We start from the raw sequence: 15,140 nt of genomic DNA on the forward strand, positions 1-15,140 counted from the left end.
AGTGCCAGAATGCCCGCCACAGTGCCGCTGTAAGTCGCTGATGGCCGCCATTACTAGGATAAAAAAATAAAAATTCCAATATAATACCGCCATTTCTAGACGCTATAACTTTAATGTAAACCAATTAATTTACATGTATTGGTATTTTTATTTTTATCAAAGACATGGGGAAAATTAGATACAAATAAATATGACTGATAATTGCAGCTAGTTATTATTCTCTGACTATTTGAATTAATTAAATGAGGGTTTGTACCTTTGCCCGGAGTTTGCATGATAGAAAAAAGTGACCTCTGTGTAAATCAGCACAGTGGCTAAATGGTTAGCACTTTGGCCTGGTAGCACTAGGGTTGTTGGTTTGAATCCCAACCACAGCACTACCTGCCTGGAGTTTGCATGTTCTCCCTGGTCCTGTTTGGGTTTCCTCCAGGTACTCTGGTTTCCTCCCAAAGACATGCTGACAGGTTAATTGATCCTAGTATGTAAATGTGAGTTAGGGATCTTGAATTGTGCACTCCTTGAGGGTTAGGAACTGATGTGAATGAACAATATAGATATGTAAAGCATGTGTACATTGATGTCGCTGTATAAGCACTAGTAATAATAATAGATAAATCATGGTGATGCAGGAAATAACCTGTAATGAAATGGCATCCTTTTTTCCAGGGAATCATATTTACTTAAATTATCCTAAGCACGAGAACTCTTGTCACGGAAAGTTACAACTACGAGATACGCCACTGAAAACCGACCATCTACAACCAAGCTCCCTGAAAGGCTGTCCACCTCACTTGTCTGCCACTTCTACCTCCCTAAAATGCTACTTGTACTCCTTGTGGCAGGCGCAGCACCCTTTGGTGCCTAGTGCGCTGTGGCATTAGAAAAATTATGCAATTGCTGTTTCTTTGTTTGATTAGACTGACTTTACTCTGTAATTCCTCCAATGCCGCTCTATGGATGCAGTAGGTTTAAAGAGCACACCAAATACTTTAGTCAACTTCTTTAATAACTTCAATCTTCTTCATATAACTGCTTACAATGGCTTGTTTTATTTATCATACAGTAGCTTATTTCTTTCATATTACAGTGGTTTGATTCGATAGCTTATCTCGATAGGTTCAATAGATTCGATAAATTTGTTCTGTATATTTCGATAGATTGATAAATTCACTTGGATTTATAAATTCGTTATATTCGATAAGTTTGTAAGTTCATAAATTCGTAAGTTCGGTGGAACTTCAAGTAAACACACACAACAGTTTTAACATACAGATCCTGCACTGTTAAACAATAGAGGAACACACAAGTGCATTAAATACCTATTTGGCCTGCTCTGCTTCCATAAAGCTTTTCTGATTGGAACTGTCTGTTTCCTCTTCTGTCTGGTGAGCATGTGTCTCTAGAAAATCCTAGCAGGGAGTTTTACACAGGCATAAATGTGAAACTGGCTGGGATTGGTTAAGGCTCTGTACAGTGTGAGGCTGTCTGTGATTGGCTCATCTTTAACTAACTCTTAAAGACATATTTTCCTTTTCTGCTTCTGCTAACACAATGAATATATAAATGTCATATAACAATCAAAGACATAAATTACAGCAACGATTCTGCTTTTGGCTTTAACATATGCACATATACAGTGGGGATCAAAAGTTTGGGCACCCCAGCTAAAAATTTGTATTAATGTGCATAAAGAAGCCAAGGAAAGATGGAAAAATCTCCAAAAGGCATCAAATTACAGATTAGACATTCTTATAATATGTAAACAAAAGTTAGATTTTATTTCCATCATTTACACTTTCAAAATAACAGAAAACAAAAAAATGGCGTCTGCAAAAGTTTGGGCACCCTGCAGAATTTATAACATGCACTGCCCCCTTTGGCAAGTATCACAGCTTGTAAACGCTTTTTGTAGCCAGCCAAGAGTCTTTCAATTCTTGATTGAGGTATCTTTGCCCATTCTTCCTTTCAAAAGTCTTCCAGTTCTTTGAGATTTCTGGGCACTGTCAAGGTCCTACCTTTTCCCAGAGGTTATGTTACTCCATGTGCTGGCATCCATCTTGGATTTATGCTGAGCATGGTGGGAAGCTTTTATGCCTTCAGGTCTCTGAGGTCCATCCCCCAGAGGGGTGTGGCTGAGTACATATAAGCCTGTGATCCGCACATGCTCTTTGCACTTGTGTCTTGTGTCTTTGTCTTGCTACAGCTCTGTGTATATGCTCGTGACTCTTCTGGTATTTGACTCGGCTTGTGACTAGACCATTCTCTGTGTTTTCCTTCGATCTGACCTTCCGTTGCTGAACCCGGCCCATGACCTGTGATTCTCTGTCTACTGTTCTGTACTGTTTTGTCCTGTTGTTGTTGACCCAGCTTGCCTGACTACGCTATTGTCATTTTCACCAGCTACACGCCATTGGCGGCAGCCATTACCGCAGCCGAGGTGTCTCGGGGGCCGCGACCTGGTTCCTGGCTGCGTCAAGTCCATCCCCACCATCAGGGGCCCTGGTGAAGGGCAGCCTGGGACTTAGACTCCGCGCCCTGAGGGACTTCGGTCTGTTGGTGGTGGTTGTCGTCAGCCAGTGCGTTACCCTGCCACTAGGCCTACCTGTCCGTTCCACAGCCCTGCCCTGACAGGCTGTCTGTCACGCACTGCTCTTTTAAGGTCTATCCATAGATTTTCAATTATGTTGAGGTCAGGAGATTGGGAAGGCCATGACAAAACCTTCAGTTTACGCCTCTTGATGTAATCCCCCGTGGATTTCGAGGTGTGTTTAGGATCATTATCCATTTGTAGAAGCCATCCTCTCTTTAACTTCAGCTTTTTCACAGATGGCATCAAGTTACCATCCAAAATTTGCTGAAATTTTATTGAATCCATTTTTCCTTCTACTCGTGAGATGTTCCCTGTGCCACTGGCTGCAACACAACCCCAAAGCATGATTGATCCAACCCCATGCTTAACAGTTGGACAGAGGTTCTTTTCATTAAATTCTGTGCCCCTTCTTCTCCAAATGTATCTTTGCTCATTCCGGCCAAAAAGTTCAATTTTAACCTCATCGGTCCACAGAACTTATTTCCAAAATGCATCAGGCTTGTCTATATGTTCATTTGCAAAGTTCAAATGATGATTTTTGTGGTGAGGATGTAGAAGAGGGTTTTCTTCTGATGACTCTTCCATGAAGACCATATTTGTACAAGTATCTCTTTATATATAGTGGAATAGTGTACCACAACTCCAGTGTCTGCCAGATCTTTCTGGAGGGATCGTGCAGTCAAACGTGGGTTTTGAATTGTTTTTCTCACAATCCTGCGAGCTGTTCTATCTGATATTTTTCTTGGTCTTCCAGATCTTGCTTTAACTTCCACTGTTCCTGATGACTGCCATTTCTTAATTACATTCCGAACAGAAGATATTGACATCTAAAAATACTTTGCTATCTTCGTATAGCCTTCTCCAGCTTTGTGAGCGTCAACTATTTTCAGTTTCAGTTTTCTAGACAACTGCTTAGAAGAACCCATGGTGCTGATTGTTGGGGCAAGGTCAGATGAGTCCGGGCATTTAAAACCTTTGAGATTGACATAACCTGGTCTTCCCAGACGATGATTGAGAACAATCCATGACACTGGCAGGTCTCAGCTTGGCAAAGGGGGCAGTGCATGCTATAAATTCTGCAGGGTGCCCAAACTTTTGCAGACGCCATTTTTTTGTTTTCTGTTATTTTGAAAGTGTAAATGATGGAAGTAAAATCTAACTTTTGTTGACATATTATAAGAATGTCTAATCTGTAATTTGATGCCTTTTGGAGATTTTTCCATCTTTCCTTGGCTTCTTTATGCACATTAATACAAATTGTTAGCTGGGGTGCCCAAACTTTCGATCCCCACTGTATACTATACTGAGGTTATTGGCAGGTTTGGTATACACATATATGTGAACCATATTAACAACCTAGGACTGGTCTTAGCTGGCCAGCTACACTCCCACCAAAATTACCTATAATTCTATGTTCTCAGTAATAGGATTCGAACATAAATTTGAGGAATTTTCCATCAGTTTCTCAACTCTCAAGTGTCTTTGTTACTCTCAAGCAGAACAACTAACTTTTGGATTGGACGTTCCAACTTGAGTGGAATTGTGAGACGTTTTCCCTTTTTGTCCAGTTTTGAGTCTCCCATTTGTAACAAAACTCTTCTTACTAGTCCTTCTTCGTCCTTTCGAGCTTCTAGGACTTTGGCCAATTTCCATTGACTTCTAGGTAAGTCGTCTTCCTTTACTAACACTATGTCATCATCATGAACATTTCTTCTAGGCGTTTGCCATTTACTTCTTAGTATGAGATGAGCTAAGTACTCCTTGCTCCATCTATTCCAAAACTGCTCTGATAGATATTGAACTCTTCACCATCTTTTCTTTGCGTATAAATCCTCTTTGGTGAAGTTGCCAGGTGGTGGCTGTATGTAATCAGACTTAAGGTGAAGTAGATGGTTGGGAGTTAGAGGTTCCAAACTTGTTGGGTCGTTGATGTTGTTGACTGTAAGTGGACGACTGTTAACAATAGACATTACTTCATAGAATAGTGTCCTAAGTGAAGCATCATCTAATCTTCCGGCGTTCTTTTTCAACACTGAACTTAGTACATTTCTTACAGTTCTGATTTGCCTCTCCCAGACTCCGCCTGTATGGCTTGCATGTGGAGCATTCATGTGAAAATCACACTGTTTCTCTAACAAGTACTCAGTAACTTTTTCTTTATCAATCTCTTTTAGAGCCTTGTTCAATTCGTTCTTTGCTCCAACAAAATTAGATCCTTGGTCAGATCTAAGTTCTCTGACAGTACCTCTAATGGCTATGAAACATCTTAAGGCGTTGATAAAGGCGTCGGTTGACATACCTTCCAACATTTCCAGGTGAATTGCTCTGGAGCTTAGACACATAAATATCAGTCCATATCTCTTGTACTCCTTGCGGTTTTGTTTGGTGATAAGTGGGCCGAAGCAATCCATTCCGCTATAAAGAAATAGTGGTGATGGGTTTACACGATCAGCTGGTAGATCAGCCATTCTTTGTTCTTCTGTAAGTCTACGTGTCTTTCTACAGATTACACATTTACTTACTGTATGTACTTCGCTATAACTTTGCTTGCTTTCACTATCCAGTAACCACCTTCTCTCAAACAGCTTTAAGTAAAGCTTCTTCCTTGATGCAAGGATTTGTTGTGGTAGTGATTGATAATCAATCTTGTGAAGGTAGAATTTTTGGGTAGAATTGCTGGATGCTTAACTCTGTTAGGTAGCGACGCATTTTCCAGCCTCCCTCCCACCTTCAGTATACCATCCTGCAGAATGAGATTAAGCTTGTACAATGGGTGGTTGTTTGGAAGTCTCTTAGGTTCTTGACTAAGTCTCTTCAATTCTTCACTGTAGAATCTTTGAAGAATGAGTCTTATAACCGTTTCTTCAGCTTTCACTCTTTCCTCTACATTCAACGATTCTTTCTTTCTGATTCCTTTTGCTAAGCGTTGAATTCGAGCTACAATGTTTATGACTGTATTCCACTTTGAACATCTGGCTAGTCGTTCAAGTATGTCATCTTGACACTTGGCAGCAGTGCTCAATGTTTGAACTACCTTTGCTTCTGGATCACCCATAGACAGTTCTGTATAACCTTCACTGGGTATGATTTCCCTTTCCCAAAGGAACTCTGGACCGGTGAACCAGTTTGAATTCTTCAATTCTGTTACATTTAGGCCTCTTGAAGCATGATCTGCCGGGTTTTGCTTTGTGTCAACATAGTGCCAATGTTCTGGATTAGTTGCTTTTCAATTTTTTTGAACTCTGTTAGCGACAAAGGTGTGGAATCTTTGAGCTTCATTGTTTATGTAACCTAGGACAACTTGTGAGTCTGTCCAAAAATGCTCTTCATCTATTTTCAGTTCCAATTCTTCTTTCAGAAACTGACTTACTGATGCTGAAACGACGGCTGCCGTTAGTTCGAGTCTTGGTATTGTCTGAATATTGTTGGGTGCTACTCTGGCCTTTCCCATAACTAGGGCACAGTGTATCTTTCCTTCTCCTACTGCTCTGATGTAGGAGCACTGACCATAACCATGACTACTGGCATCTGAAAAGTGATGAAGTTCTATTTTCTTGTACTTTCCAAAATCAGGAGGTACAAAACATCTGGTTATGCGAATTTCTTTCAAATTTTGCAAGTCTCTTATCCAACTCTCCCACCTTGGCCTCAAGCCTGCAGGTATGGGTTCGTCCCATCCCAACTTCTGTCTGCATAATTCTTGCAGTATTTCTTTTGCTCTGAGGATTACTGGTGATAGGAATCCCAACGGATCATATATTGAGGCTACTGTGGAAAGAATGATACGTCTAGTTGGAACTTTCTCTTCCATGGATATTTCAAAGAAAAATTGTCGTTTTCTACATTCCATCCCAATCCGAGTACATTCTGAACTGGAAGAGGATCATAGTTAAGATCCACATTCTTCATTGTTGATGCACGTTCGGAGTCACTGATAGATTCTAGTACCTCTCTGCCGTTTGAGATGAATTTGTGAAGATGCAGGTTTCCTTTTGCGCATAACTCTTGGCTCTCTCTCACCAACTGAATTGCTGATTTTGAGGATTCTAGGCTTATAAGACCATCATCTACATAAAAGTTTTTCTTCAAAAAATTTGCTGCTGATGGACAATCCTTTTCATTCTGATTGGCCAGATACTTCATACCATAATTAGCACAACCTGGGGATGATGCTGCTCCAAACAAGTGTACCTTCATCCTGTATTCCACTGGCTCTGTATCTGTATCTCCGTCTTCCCACCATAGGAACCTCAGGAAGTCTCTATCTTCTTCCTTCACGTGAAATTGGTGGAACATCTTTTCAATGTCGCACATGACTGCTATGGGATACTTTCTGAATCTACAGAGTACTCCAGGTACAGTGTTTGTAAGATCTGGTCCCTTTAGTAGATGATCGTTCAATGCAACATCATTGTACCTTGCTGAGCAATCAAAAACTACTCTGATCTTATCCGGTTTCTTTGGGTGATAGACACCTTGATGTGGGATGTACCACACTTCTCCATTTTTAGGCTGACCATCAACTTTCTCTGCGTGCCCTTCTTTGAGGATTTCTTCCATGAATGTCAAATAATCGTCTTTGAGTTTGGGATCTCTTCCCATCCTTTTCTTTAAGCTTTTCAATCTTGCCAGAGCAAAATCTCTGTTATTTGGCAGATGAGGTCGTTCTCTAAAAGGTAGGGGCATTTCAAGATAAGCTTGTTGATTTTGCTGAATATTATCTTCTAGAACTTGTACAAACTTTATGTCCTCTTGGGATACACTCTTTTCATTACAACTTACGTCTGCAAAGTCGGATTCTAGGATTTTGAGTACTTTCGCTGGACTTACAGTTGGTAACTCTTGGACAGATATTCTATGACACAATCCTGTCACCTGTCCTGAATCTGCAATCTGTCGTTTTCCTCCAACAACACCCCATCCTAGATCAGTTTGGACTGCGTAGGGTTCACCCTTTCCTCCTGCGATTATCTTTCGTGGCACCAACGCCTCGGGACAGTCATAGCCTATCAACAGTCCAACACCAAATTCCTTCAGCGGGGACATTTCATGAGATATGACAGATAGGTGTTCCCATTTGTTGGCTGTTTCACAGGTAGGTATGCGATCTCGATCTAGAGGTATGTCGTCTTTTGTATAAGCTGGAGGTAGATCTAATATGCAGTTTGAGTGGAGTCCTCTAACTCTCAGTCCTTTGACTCTTTGACTGTTCACCAATGTGTCTCTTCCTGTCATTGTGGTGAGTTTGAGTTTCACTGGTCCTGTAGCCACTTGTAATTTCTTGCAGATTTCTTGATCAATGAAGGTGACGTCACTCTGGGCATCCAGTAGCGCATAGGCGTATATCTTCTTGTTCTTCCTTTTAGGATTTGAAATACACACCGGTACAACCATTGACGTGCCATTGATTTCTCTTTCTCTCACTCTGCAAGAGAATACTGTCGCTTTATTTTCTTCCTCAGTGTCCTTGGGCATTAAGGATTTCTCTTTCTTTGGACGTTCTTCATGTAGTGGTGTAGGATGACGTCCTTTACAAACGCTGCAAGTGGCCTTTTTCTTGCATTCTTTAGTAATGTGGCCTTTTCTTAAACATCCAAAACACAGCTGATTATCAAACACAAACTTCTTTTTTTCGTCTGGAGACCTTTCCTTCAATCGTTGGCACTTATGTATGGAGTGATTCTCTTCACAGAACATACATTTGAAGGTAGTCTGAAGACTTGTCGGTTCTGACTCTTTACTGATCCCAGTAGTGATGTTTAACTTGCTCTCCTGGGCATCTGGACCTTTAGTAGCTGTGTTGGTTGCAAAGCTAGTTGCTCTTGCACGTCTTATCTCTCTTGTAGGCCTTTCTTCTAAGGGTTTTAAGACATTAAATGCTGTTACTGGATTACACGCTATTCGTGCTTCCTCATTGACAAATTCAGAGAACTCTTTGAAACTTGGGAAGTTTTTGCCTTGATCTAACTGTTTAGTCACATAGCGATTCCATCCAGAAGCCACTTGTTCTGGTAGCTTGGCTAGCATCCTGTGGTTTTCTAGATAGTCGTTCAATACTTCTAGTCCTTGAACATGTGGAATAGCATTGCTGCATGCTTGCAGGAAGTCGCCATACTGTTGGAGCTTGAAGTGTTCTTTAGGACCTATTTTAGGCCAGTTTATCAACTTCTCTCTGAAAGCTCTTTGTACTAAGAAGGGATGACCATATCTTGCATTTAACTTTTCCCAAGCTTGCTTGTAGGCTTCTTCATCTTTCCTATAGAAGTTACCTTCAAGAACCTTTTTTGCTTCTCCGCCAGTATACCGCTGGAGGTAGAATAACTTGTCCACTGGACGGGAGCAATTATGTTCAATGATCATTTCAAAACTTGCCTTCCATTCTATAAACTTCAGTACGTCTCTGGAGAATATAGTAGGTTCCGGAACAGGAAGTCTAGTGAGAAATATTCTCTGAGGTTTTGCCGGGTCAACAGTTGTAACATCCTCGTGACCACTGCCATGACATAAGGGAGTTGAATTATCTGGTTCTCTTTTTCCACTTTGTTCTGAATCAGGTGAGTCTCTCTTCATTTCTCTCTGAGCAGGTGTTATGATCCGCCAGGCGGAGCCTTCCGGCTGCCAACTGATAGACCAACCCAGAGCGTGGGGTCTAAGCCCGGGCTGTGCCTTCACCAGGGCCCCTGATGGTGGGGATGGACTTGAAACAGTCCCGGGCCAGGTCACGACCTCTGGGCGGGCCCACCAGCGGCTGGGAAGGCCTCCGGGGATGCGTGTAGGTACCGGGAGAGCCAGATATGAGGCGGATGACGGCCCCAGCAGGGTGGCACGGATAGTGGTTCCGTGGGGGGTAAGCGGGGTACCAAATCAGCGGGCAAGGAGTAGTCAGGTCACATGCAGGGTCAGCCAGGTAAATCAGTCCGTAGAATAGTCAGGATATCCGAGTCAAAACGCAGGAGCAGGCAGAGTAGTCAGGACAAGCCGGGTCAAACACAGGGGCAGGCAGCGTAGTCAGGGTTGAAAACAGGGTCACAGAACAGGAGCAGGTATCCAGGATCACATAAGACCTTGCGGCAATGGGTGACAGTGCAGGGCATCTTTAAATAGTGCGCCCTGCACTGTCATTGGCTGGCTGGGACGCGCCCCCGGCTGTCATTGGACGCCTGAGGCGCACCCTCGACTCTCTACTGCGCATGCGCGGCGTCCTGTCAGCCGCGGCTCGCCGCCAGTGCGCATGCGCGGGGGGACGGCGCCGTGATGCAGGATTCCGGCGCCGTGATCCCTGACACTGCCCCCCCCAATGGGCACCCTCCGGGAGCCCCACTGATCTCTCCACCGCGGGTGTCCACGAAAAAATTCCCGGATGAGCCGGGGAGCGTGAATGTTCTGGGCGGGTTCCCATGAGTTCTCCTCAGGGCCATAACCCTTCCATTTTATCAGGAACTGGGTCTGGTTCCCCCTCCGTCGGCAACTGAGGATAGTCTCCACTTCGTATTCCTCCTGGTCATCTACGGAGATTGCCTCGGGAGGTCTGGACTCACGGTCCGGGAAAGGATCCGGTCTGGATGGCTTCAGGAGAGACACATGGAACACAGGATGTACCCTGAAGGTCTGCGGAAGCTCAAGCTCGTAGGCCACCTTGTTGACTACACGCTTTACCGGAAATGGGCCAATGTACTTGGGTCCCAGCTTCCTCGAAGGATGCAGCATCTTCAAGTTGGTCGTTGACAGCCATACCCGATCCCCTGGTTGAAGCAGTAATTCTCCTCTTCTTTTCCTGTCGAACGCCCTCTTGCTGTCCCCTTGGGCTTTGGCGATGGCTTCCTGAATTGTCTTGTTATTGACAGAGAAGAAGTTTAAGACGTCCTGAGATGCCGGTACCGGGTTTTCAGGCATCAGGTCAGGGAGAAATGTGGGATGATACCCGTAATTGGCGAAGAACGGGGATTGCCCCGTTGCAGAGTGACTCGAGTTGTTGTACGCGAATTCTGCGGACGGCAACAACGTCAACCAGTCATCCTGAAGGTAGGACGTGTAACATCGCAGGTATTGTTCCAGCGTTTGGTTGGTCCTCTCGGTTTGGCCGTTGGTCTGCGGGTGGTAGGCGGATGAAAGCGACAGCTTGATTCCTAGTGCTTTACACAAGGAGTTCCAGAACCTGGAGGTGAATTGGACTCCCCCATCTGACACTATATCTTCGGGGACCCCATGAAGCCTGACTACTTCCTTAATGAAGATCCGTGCCGTTTCAGGTGCCGATGGGGTTTTCTCCAGGGGTATAAAATGTGCCATCTTTGAGAAGCGGTCCACGACCACCATTATTGCTGTGTAGCCTTGGGATGGTGGGAGTTCGACCACAAAGTCCATGGCAATCATTTGCCAGGCCCGCTTGGGTATTGGTAATGGACGTAACAATCCCCATGCCCGGCTCCTGGAGGGCTTGTTCCTTTGACAGGTGGAGCAGGTCTGGACGTAACGCTCGCAGTCCTTATTCATGTTCGGCCACCAGAACGAGCGCCGTAGTAGTTCCAGAGTTTTCGCAACCCCGAAGTGACCTGCCATTCGATGGTCGTGGCAGTGCCCTAGGACCAGGGTTCGCACCTCTTCTGGGACCATGATCCGGTCTTCCTTCCAAAACAGCCCGCCGTGGTTCAGGAGGGGTGACCCCGACGGAACTGGTAGTCCTGTAGAAGCGTCGAGGAGTCTGGAACGAAGTTCTGTTTGTAGAGCAAGGAAACTTCCGGAAGGTAAGATGGTGTCAGGTGCCACTGTGTCATCGGGGTCCTCAAACATGCGGGACAGAGCGTCTGGTTTTGTGTTCTTAGTACTGGGTCGGTACGTAATATGGAGAGTGAATCGCGAGAAGAAAAGAGCCCATCTTGCCTGGCGAGGTCTCAGTCGTTTCGCTGTTCTTAAATATTCCAGGTTCTTGTGATCAGTGAAGACTAGGATTGGGTGTGTGGCTCCTTCCAGTAAGTACCTCCATTCTTCTAGAGCGGATTTGATGGCCAGGAGCTCCCGATCTCCAATGTCATAGTTACGTTCAGCCGGCGTCAACTTCCTGGAGAAGAACGCCACGGGGTGCAGTAGTTCCTTGGTTCCATTTCTTTGGGACAGAACCGCTCCTACCGCGTTCTCAGAGGCATCCACTTCCAAGACATATGGGAGGGAAGTATCCGGATGGCAGAGGATGGGCGCAGACGTGAATAATTTTTTGAGCTTCTCGAATGCCGTCTGGGCTTCGGAAGTCCACTTAAAACGGACCCCTTGTTTCGTCAGTTGCGTGATCGGGGAGACCAGACCGGAGAAGTTCCTAACAAACTTTCTATAAAAATTGGAAAAGCCGATGAAACGCTGTACCCCCTTTTTGTCGGCGGGTATTGGCCAATCTAAGATCGCCGTGACTTTCTGGGGATCCATCGCGACCCCCGCGGAAGAGAGAACCAGTCCCAAGAACGTGATTTCGCGCTGTTCGAAACAGCACTTTTCTGCCTTGGCGTATAGCCCGTGTTGACGCAACCGTTCTAATACCCGGACTACGTGACCTCGATGAACCTCCAGTGAAGGGGAGAAAATTAGGATGTCATCCAAATAAACTACTACAAAGACATCGAGGAAATCACGAAAAACATCGTTGATGAAATGCTGGAAGGTTGCCGGTGCATTACAGAGCCCGAATGGCATCACTAGATATTCGTAGTGACCGAATCTCGTACGGAAGGCCGTCTTCCACTCATCCCCCTCCCTGATACGGACAAGGTTATAGGCCCCCCGCAGGTCTAGTTTAGTGAATATCATTGCCGATTTCAATCTCTGGAGGAGCTCGGGGACTAACGGTAAGGGATAACGGTTCTTTACCGTTATCTTGTTTAGATCACGGTAGTCTATGCAGGGCCGTAACGATTTGTCCTTCTTCTCTACGAAGAACAGCCCGGCCCCGGCTGGGGATGTGGAAGGACGAATAAACCCCTTCCGCAGGTTCTCGTCAATATATTCCCTCAGTACACCCGATTCCGTTTCTGACAAGGGAAAGATCCGGCCGAACGAGATCTCAGATCCGGGTAGGAGGTCTATAGGACAATCGTAAGAACGATGTGGGGGAAGAACGTCAGCCCCCCGCTTACTGAAAACGTCCAAGAAGTCATGGTAGGCCGGGGGAATAGTCTGGGATAGATTGGCATCACCGTCCAAGCACAGGAGGAACCGGGGACCCACGGATCCCGTGACCTGGCAGTGATTCAAACAGTAGGGTGACCTAAATTGAATCGTTCCCCTTTCCCAGTCAATCTGGGGGTTATGGGCCCGCAGCCAAGGGAGCCCCAGAATGACTGGAAATAGGGGTGATGCGATGGCATCCAAACGGAGGAACTCCTGGTGATGGTCTGCTATTGTGGTAAAAATGGGTGGTGTCTCCTGGTCCACCACCCCTGATTTTATACTGGAGCCGTCTGCCAAGAAGATGTTGAACCCCCTTTCTTTGGTCTGCAGTGGTATTTTTTGCCGGTGGGCAAAAGTCAGGTCGACAAAGCAACTACAAGCTCCAGAGTCAACGATTGCGGTCACCGATAGTGTTCTTCCCGGGAGCTGCAAAGACACAGGTATGGCCAGGTAATTGGACTGATCATCCCTTCCTGCGGGTAAAGTAAAAGAAAAGGAAGCGGACTTACTCATCTTTGCAGGACAGGAGCGCACCTGGTGACCAGCTTCCCCGCAGTACAGGCATAGGTTCAGCGATCGTCTCCTTTGACGTTCCTCGACCGACAAGTGGGAACGGGCCAGTCCCAGCTGCATGGGTTCCGGGTTGTCCCCCGATTCCGTGCCTCGGGGATGGTTCCCTGGGGTTGGAGCTGTGTCTCTCGGTGGGATCCATGCCACCCTTTGACCCTGGTTGCTCCTTTCCAGCCGACGTTCCCTTAACCTACGGTCAATCTGGATGGCCAACTCAATCAGTCTTTCCAGGGAGTCTGGTAGGCCTACTCGTGCTAGTTCGTCCTTGAGAGACTCAGACAGCCCGATGCGGAACTGGTGACATAAGGCCGCATCGTTCCATCTGGTGTCTCCCATGCATCGCCTAAAGTCGGACGCGTATTCTTCGGCTGCCCGGCGGCCTTGCCGCAGCGAGTATAGGGTAGCCTCTGCGGAGGCAGCCCGCTGAGGGTCGTCATACAATACTGCCATGGCCTGAAAGAACTTGGTCACGGAGTCAAGCTGGGGGTCACGCCTCTCCATCAGACGGTGAGCCCAATCCTGGGGCTCATCCTGAAGGAGAGAGACTATAAACCCCACCCTGACGGTCTCGGAGGAGAATGTGCGGGGCTGCAAGTCAAAATATAGTGTGCAAGCATTCCGGAAGGCTCGGAAGCGGCTCCGGTCACCACGGAACCGTTCCGGCAGGGGAACGCGGGGCTCAGGAGCTAAGGGTGTGGCAACCGCTCCGGAAGTCGGGGTAGCGGGAGGTTCCCCAGACGCGGGACTCTGAGCAGGGGGAGTCTGGGGGGCTAATGTCTCCATGCGGTCTTCCAGTCGGGCGCAGCGACTGTGGAAGTTCTGGAAGGCCTGGGTCAAAGTTGCCAGGTGCTGGCAAATATCCTCTAGGGACGCCGGTCCACCTCCTGGCTCTGTCATGGCCGCAAGGTACTGTTATGATCCGCCAGGCGGAGCCTACCGGCTGCCAACTGATAGACCAACCCAGAGCGTGGGGTCTAAGCCCGGGCTGTGCCTTCACCAGGGCCCCTGATGGTGGGGATGGACTTGAAACAGTCCCGGGCCAGGTCACAACCTCTGGGCGGGCCCACCAGCGGCTGGGAAGGCCTCCGGGGATGCGTGTAGGTACCGGGAGAGCCAGATATGAGGCGGATGACGGTCCCAGCAGGGTGGCACGGATAGTGGTTCCGTGGGGGGTAAGCGGGGTACCAAATCAGCGGGCAAGGAGTAGTCAGGTCACATGCAGGGTCAGCCAGGTAAATCAGTCCGTAGAATAGTCAGGATATCCGAGTCAAAACGCAGGAGCAGGCAGAGTAGTCAGGACAAGCCGGGTCAAACACAGGGGCAGGCAGCGTAGTCAGGGTTGAAAACAGGGTCACAGAACAGGAGCAGGTATCCAGGATCACATAAGACCTTGCGGCAATGGGTGACAGTGCAGGGCATCTTTAAATAGTGCACCCTGCACTGTCATTGGCTGGCTGGGACGCGCCCCCGGCTGTCATTGGACGCCTGAGGCGCACCCTCGACTCTCTACTGCACATGCGCGGCGTCCTGTCAGCCGCGGCTCGCCGCCAGTGCGCATGCGCGGGGGGACGGCGCCGTGATGCAGGATTCCGGCGCCGTGATCCCTGACAGCAGGGATGGAAGGACTATGACTTATTTCTTTACTACATGCTGGAGATTTCCTTCCATTTTCCTGGGCGTAAGGAAGAACGTAGGAGTCAGCTTCTCCACTTAGTACTGATTTGGATCTATGACTACCCTGATTCGTATCCTCTCTCCCCTCCCCTCTGAAACACGCGCACATCACTCCCATACTTAAAAAACCCTCCCTGGATCCCACCGACCT

This window comes from Staurois parvus, unplaced genomic scaffold (genome assembly GCF_062004578.1).
Source record: "Staurois parvus isolate SC_StPar_1 unplaced genomic scaffold, SC_StPar_1.0 ptg000340l, whole genome shotgun sequence".
Lineage (NCBI taxonomy): Eukaryota > Metazoa > Chordata > Amphibia > Anura > Ranidae > Staurois > Staurois parvus.